The 6,592-nt window shown below is 46.3% G+C and overlaps 1 pseudogene; it reads right to left on the bottom strand.

The window, feature by feature from the left end:
• Positions 1-2,179: 2,179 nt before the first annotated feature.
• LOC116464947 (cell adhesion molecule-related/down-regulated by oncogenes-like) lies at positions 2,180-5,678 on the bottom strand (annotated as a pseudogene).
• Between the last annotated feature and the right edge of the window lie 914 nt (positions 5,679-6,592).

The raw sequence follows: 6,592 nt of genomic DNA, 5'->3' as shown, positions 1-6,592 counted from the left end.
CTGCTATAAAGACACATGCACGCATATGTTTATTGTGGCACTATTCACAATAGCAAAGACTTGGAACCAACGGCAATGTCCAACAATGATAGACTGGATTAAGAAAATGTGGCACATATACACCATGGAATACTATGCAGCCATAAAAAACGATGAGTTCATGTCCTTTATAGGGACATGGATGAAATTGGAAAACATCATTCTCAGTAAACTATCGCAAGGACAAAAAACCAAACACTGCATGTTCTCACTCATAGGTGGGAATTGAACAATGAGAACTCATGGACACAGGAAGGGGAAGATCACACCCCGGGGACTGTTGTGGGGTGGGCGGAGGGGGGAGGGACAGCATTAGGAGATATACCTAACGCTAAATGATGAGTTAATGGGTGCAGCAAAACAACATGGCATGTGGATACATATGTATCAAACCTGCACATTGTGCACATGTACCCTAAAACCTAAAGTATAATAATAAAAAAAAAAGAAAATATGGAATGATCCCTCTGCCCTCCAGGTGATTGAAAGCTATGCAAAACAATGTTGTTTCTTACTGAGAGCAAGGAAGCAACGGGTAAGAAAACTTTTAAGGCATAAATAACATAAAAGGGGACACATTTTAAGACACATTCACATGACATTATACTGCAAAATAAATAAAGAATGATTTTCTCTGATTTGAATTAAGATCCTTCACATAGTTCACTCCCAGGCCTGTTTTGTGCAGTTGGTTACAGGCTTGAAGTCAGAAGATGACTGGTTGTTTGCACATCCTCCGGTTTCCTGGGGCCACTGGAGGACATCTGAGGGGCTGTCCAAAGGAACACCAGGCGGAGGCCATGTTGTCTTTTCAGCACTGTCCTCTGAGATAGGTGGCAAAATAAGAGGATTCTAACGTAAATTGCTGCTGTCTGTTTCTGAATTGACACAGCTGTCTCCTCTGCTGAACTCTTCTGGATTTTCTGTGCGAACGCAGCTGACATCGTTTCTATTACCCTGAGAGCACTTTTTTCCTCCTCTGTAATAACACACTTTGTGGATGAACCAAAATCACCAAAAACTGCCACGGATACTGTTACAGGGCCACTCAAAATAATACCAACGCTATTTTTGGCAAGGGATTGGTAGAAACCCAAAAGAGAGGAGTTAAGAGAAAGAATTGTCAAAGTCCCCTGATGAATCTTTATATGTTCCATGTTTCTATCCTACTGTTTTCCATTATGCAACCATGAGCTATGAGTGGTCACAAGTTTGGCAGAACAATGTAGTTCTACAGGTCCACCACGTTTCTGGACAGTAGAGAGTGGCTCAGAAGTAAAATAAGGTGCCAAGTCTGAACTCATGGAAGAGCAGAGAATCATGACAGTAACATACAGCAGTGTCCATAGGGGTCCAAGATTCACATGCAGAGCGCCAGATTACAGAAGCAGACAAGGCAGGCTTCCAGAGCAAAACCCAGGCCTTGATTCACTTTCCAAGGTACTACAATTCAGGGTAATCAGACGCATTCCTTAACCTTGACTCCTTTCTGCTTACTAAAGACTTTGATGAGTCTTCATGCTGTCCACAGGGAGTCTCCAAAAGTCAGAGTAACAGTTGGCTTACATCTTCAGTGATTCAAGTCTGCAAGGTGTATATGATTGTGCTTCGGGGGGGAAAGCAGAGAAGCCACTTTCTGTACTTACAGTGGAGTTCACTTCAGTGCTATAAACATCACCGCAGTCCTGCTTGTAATAAAGTCCAGCCTAGCAATCTGCCTTTGGGTTGAGCTGTTCTCCTACAAGATAAGATTTTAAGTCATGCCTTGATTTTAGATCTCTCGGCGAGGCGGGCTAAGCATCCAGAGTCCCTGTGGGGCAGCCGGCTGGGAAAGCCACCCTCAGGTCCTTCCCTCCCCGACGCCCGCGGCGGCTGCTATGGTGGCGGCTGCTATGGTGGCGGCTATGGCGGCAGCGGCTGTGATCCGAAGGGGTCCCTCCACGCACCATGCAGGGCAGAGGAGGGTGCGGTGTCTTGCAGGCCAGGTTGCAGGCGCTGGGTAGGTCAGGTGGGCGCTGGGTCCTGGTTCTTCTGGCACCTTGACTCTGGAGCCCGGCATCAGGGCTCAGGGTAGGGGACCTGGGTCGCGCCCCTGCGGCAGCGCTCCTCCAGGCGGAGGGGAGTGGACATGTAACCCGGTGGGTTCAAGGCTGCCCAGAGCATGCCAGGAGCAAGAGGAGGGATCCTGTGAGAGACAAGCGAGGCCGGTTGTAGAGTCCGCCTCCAATAAGTAGTTTTTTAAGCCCATCCCTCTCCCTCCACTCACAAGTAGACCACAGAGTCTGTTTTGCCCATACTGATGTCTCTCTGTATTGTATGCTTAGCTCCCAATTATAAGTGAGAACATACAGCATTTAATTTTCTGATCCTGCATTAATTTGCTTAGGATTACAACCTCCAGTTCCATTCCCATTGCTGTAAGAGAGTTGGTGTGCCCAGAGTAAAGTCCTCCATTTAAGCTCCCATTCACAATTACACTGACTCCATTGAGAACCCTATGGTGAAGGTGGGAACAGCCACTGCTGAGACCGCCATGGCTCAGTAAGCCTCCATGAACACTTCCATTTATCTCATTTGCTCCTGAGAGAGTGGTGTATTATTACATCATCTGCCCATTAATATCTGATCCTTGATAGAGGTATCCTGGAGCGTCATATTTCTGTATGATATTCTGCTGGTGATTCTTTCACAGGCACGTTTCAATGAAAATCATAAGAATGAGGCCCAAGACACCCAGCATACAGCCAAGGATCAGATATAACATGTCACTGCTTCTGTCAGGGCTGGTTGCTGGCCTCGCATTTCCTTCACTTCCTGAGGAATTCAGAGGGGTACTCAAGCCTTTCAGATACTCAGAAGCAGCAGGAGCACATTTCACTTTAGTCTCGCAGACCATCACATTGCTAAACTCACTTTCTTCTTCACTGAAGCACTGCATTTTTTAATGCCATAGGAAGTTTCTGACAGCAGATGGCCAATCATGTGCCACTCCTTTGAAACTTCTGTAACATCCCTCTTATAAACATTGTCGTTGTCATTATCTGTGGGTCAGTAATAGACACAAAAGAATGGAAGTGTTATTCTTACTTCATGGAATGTATGTTCACTTTAGCACAATCTAAGTAACACTGACAGCCTCCGTGTATACAATGTGAGGTCCGTTATTGCACAGTTGGAAAAAAGTCTGGGGAACCCAGTCACCTGATAAGGATGAGACGCTGATCTCTGAAAACTCTCTTCATAATGGTTGATAGCAATGACCCAAAATTTGTATGTTGAACCTGGTTCTATACTACAAACTTGCACAGACATTTTGGAAGGAAGGATATGTTCAGCTGCCACCAGCCAGTCACTGGTCCTCATCCATTTATATTTGACCTTGAAGGCAGCGATTGAAGAATTCCCAATTGCCCAAGGAAATCAAGTGACATAGAGCAACGTCTCTGATGCAGTGGAGATAATCAGGTGATCTGGTGCCTCTGGAGCGCCACTGTGCCTAGATGAATCTGTAAGCACCACTCCAAAATTGTTGTTTGCAGCTTCTGAAACAACAGGATACTTGGGGGTGCCTACGGGTTGAGAGGACGTCTAGGTGTTTTTTGATGATGCTGTTTTTTCTTTGCTGGTTCAGAAGGTAAGCATGGCAGGCGGGTTTTCACTTGCATCACTTCTTGCTACCAGCAAGAGTTCATAAAGACCAGATGGCTCCATTTCAGCTAAATGAAGCTCACTTTCACTTCCTGGGATTCCAACCCTGTGCCAACTTCCCATCACATCAACTTCATAGTCCAGATTTTGATACTTCACAAAATAGGCATTGATGGGCAGTCCACTTTCCTTGTCTCCCCTCCACACCAGGTTGTATATATCTGGTATGGGGATCTGTAGGGTTTCAATTTGGTGGGGGCCTCAGGAACAGAGATACCACTGGCATTTTTCTCTGATGTTTCTAGAAACTGCACTGGGAAGTACTTTCTCTGGAAATGAGCTGAATAATCCAGTTTCTGAAACATCTCTTATTTTTTTTTTCATTATTCTGAGTAGCAACAAAAAGTGCGACTATTTCCCCTTTTGTTTGTTTCAAAAAGAACAACCATGAGAGGTGGTTCTGCCTGCATGGTACCATGTTCATCTGTAGCTTCACAGATGTTTTTCTCCACCTGCTCCTACATCACAGCCTGAGTATGGAGAGAGCTCAAGCCAGCTTGGGACATGATGAAGTAGACAGGCTCTAGGTCCAAGATTCCAGGTCTTGGTAATTTTGACTTTTGGGATTTAGATCTAAGGACTTCAGAGAGATGGCTGGTTATCAATCCATGGCTGTCATACCAACAAATGACCGGACCCAACAGCCTGGTGGCATTGAAGGAATGAGTAACAAAGTCTCAATCTACCACTCTTGTGCTTGCTGGTGTCAAAATTATAACTTGCTTGAATCCATTGCCTTTTTCTATTTCAAGTCTTCCAATAGACTGCATAAATCCAATATCATTATCTTCTAAACACTGGTGTAGCCTGGTATCTTGCAGAATAACCCCACTGAATTTCAGTCAATTTCCTGCAGTTCAATGTCTTGAGGAAGGATGATTAGGCTGTGCATTATGAAACCAGTTATGGTTGGCAGCTGGGTTCCTACAAACATCAGAGATAAAGTGTTCTGTGGAAAATAGAGACACTGTCTGATCCTGTAGTCCCTTAGAGTAGGAGCGTGTTCAAGTACATTGACCATGGATGCCACATATTTTACATCTCCAGAGTTGTTTCCCGCCATGCAGGAATCGTTTCCAGAGTCCACTGGGTCAATGCTATCTATGGCAAGATGAGAATACAACCTTCTCCAGTTGCTTCCCGGGGCAATATCCTGCCTGTTCTTTAGCCAACACACTTGAGGAGCCAGGACCCCACTAAACACACACTCCAAGGGTACAGGGCTATGTGAATGAAGAGCTAATACCTGTGAACAAGCAGGGGAAGAATGCCAAAATCATCTGAAGAAAGGTGACTCACAAGGAGCTTTTGGCCAATGAGTTCAACTTTTAATTCATGTGTGGCCGGATTATAAGCTGCACATTTGTATGATCCCTTGTCCTCCAAGGATACATTCAAAATCTAAAGATGTACTTGTGGAGGGTTTAAGTGATTCTTTGTGGAATGCTTCAGCCTCTTCCCCCAGATTTTAGCGCACACCTCAGCTTTGGGGTTACTCTCTGGTACCCTGCAGCCAATGAAACCAGCACCTTTATTATTTTGCTGTGATAAAATGCTTTGTGGATGAATCAAAATCACCAAGAACTGCTGTGGATACTGCTCCAGGGCCACTTACAACAACATTGACCTACTGTTGAAAACGCATTGGCAGTAACCCAAAAGGGAGGAGCTAAGAGAAAGAAATTGTCAAAGTCTCCTGATGAATCTTAATATATTCCATGTTTCTATTCTATTTTTTTAATTATGCGACCTTGAGATGTGAGTGGTCACAAGTTTAGCAGAACGATATAGTTCTACAGGTCCACTACGTTTCTGGATGGCAGAGGGTAGCTCAGATGTGAAATAAGGTGCCATGTCTGAACTCCCAAAAGAGCAGGGAATCGTAAGAGTAATAGTCCAGATGGTGGTGTCCATAAAGGGCCAAGATGTGGATGCAGAGCGCCAGATTACAGAAGCAGGCAAGACAGGCTTCCAGAGCAAAACCCAAGCCTTGGTTCATTTTCCAAACTACTGTAGTCCAGGGTAAGCAAAGTCATTCTTTAACCTTGACTCCTTCCTGCTTACTAAAGACTTCCATCAGGGACAGTCTTCATGCTGCCCACAGGGTGTCTCCCAAAATGAGAGTAACAGCTGGCTTACATCTTCAGTGATTCAAGTCTGCAAGGTGAATACACTTGTGCTTGGGAAAGCAGAGAAGCCACTTACTCTTCTTAGCCTGGAACTCACTTCAGTGCTAAAAGCACATCATAGCAGTTCTGCTTGCAATAAAGTCCAAACTGACAATCTACCTTTGGGTTGAGCTTTTCTCTTACAAAATAAGCTGTTAAGTCAGACCTAAGACCTGATTTTAGGTCTCTCCACGGGGCGAGCTAAGCATCTAGCGCTCCCATGTGGCGGCCAGCTGGGAAAGCCACCCCTGTGTCATGCCCTCCGGTGTGAGGCAGCGGCTGTGGTGGCGGCTGTGATCTGAAGGGGCCCCTTCAGGCCCGGCATGGGGCAGAGGAGGGTGTGGTGCCTCCCGTGCCAGGGCAGAAGCGCTGGTGGGGAGAGCGGGCCGCGAGGTCCCAGCTCTCCTTGCACTGAGTGACCTCAACAGGGAACCAGGGCTCAGGGGAGAGTAACTGGGTTGGGGGTGGGGTGCGGAGTGACAGACAGGACCCATCCCTGTGGCAATGCGACTCTGAATGGAGGCCTGCCTACAGGTAACCAGGTGGTCACAAGGCCCAACAGGAGCAGGAGAGGAGCAGGAGGAGGAGCGATCCCAGAGAGAGACAGGCAAGGCAGGCTGCAGAGACCGCCCCCAGTCGGTATTTTTTTAACCCGTCCTTCTCCCGCCACCCTCAAG

This window comes from Hylobates moloch, unplaced genomic scaffold (genome assembly GCF_009828535.3).
Source record: "Hylobates moloch isolate HMO894 unplaced genomic scaffold, HMol_V3 SCAFFOLD_2328, whole genome shotgun sequence".
Taxonomy (NCBI): Eukaryota; Metazoa; Chordata; class Mammalia; order Primates; family Hylobatidae; genus Hylobates; species Hylobates moloch.
This window is presented reverse-complemented; position numbering and strand designations above follow the sequence as displayed.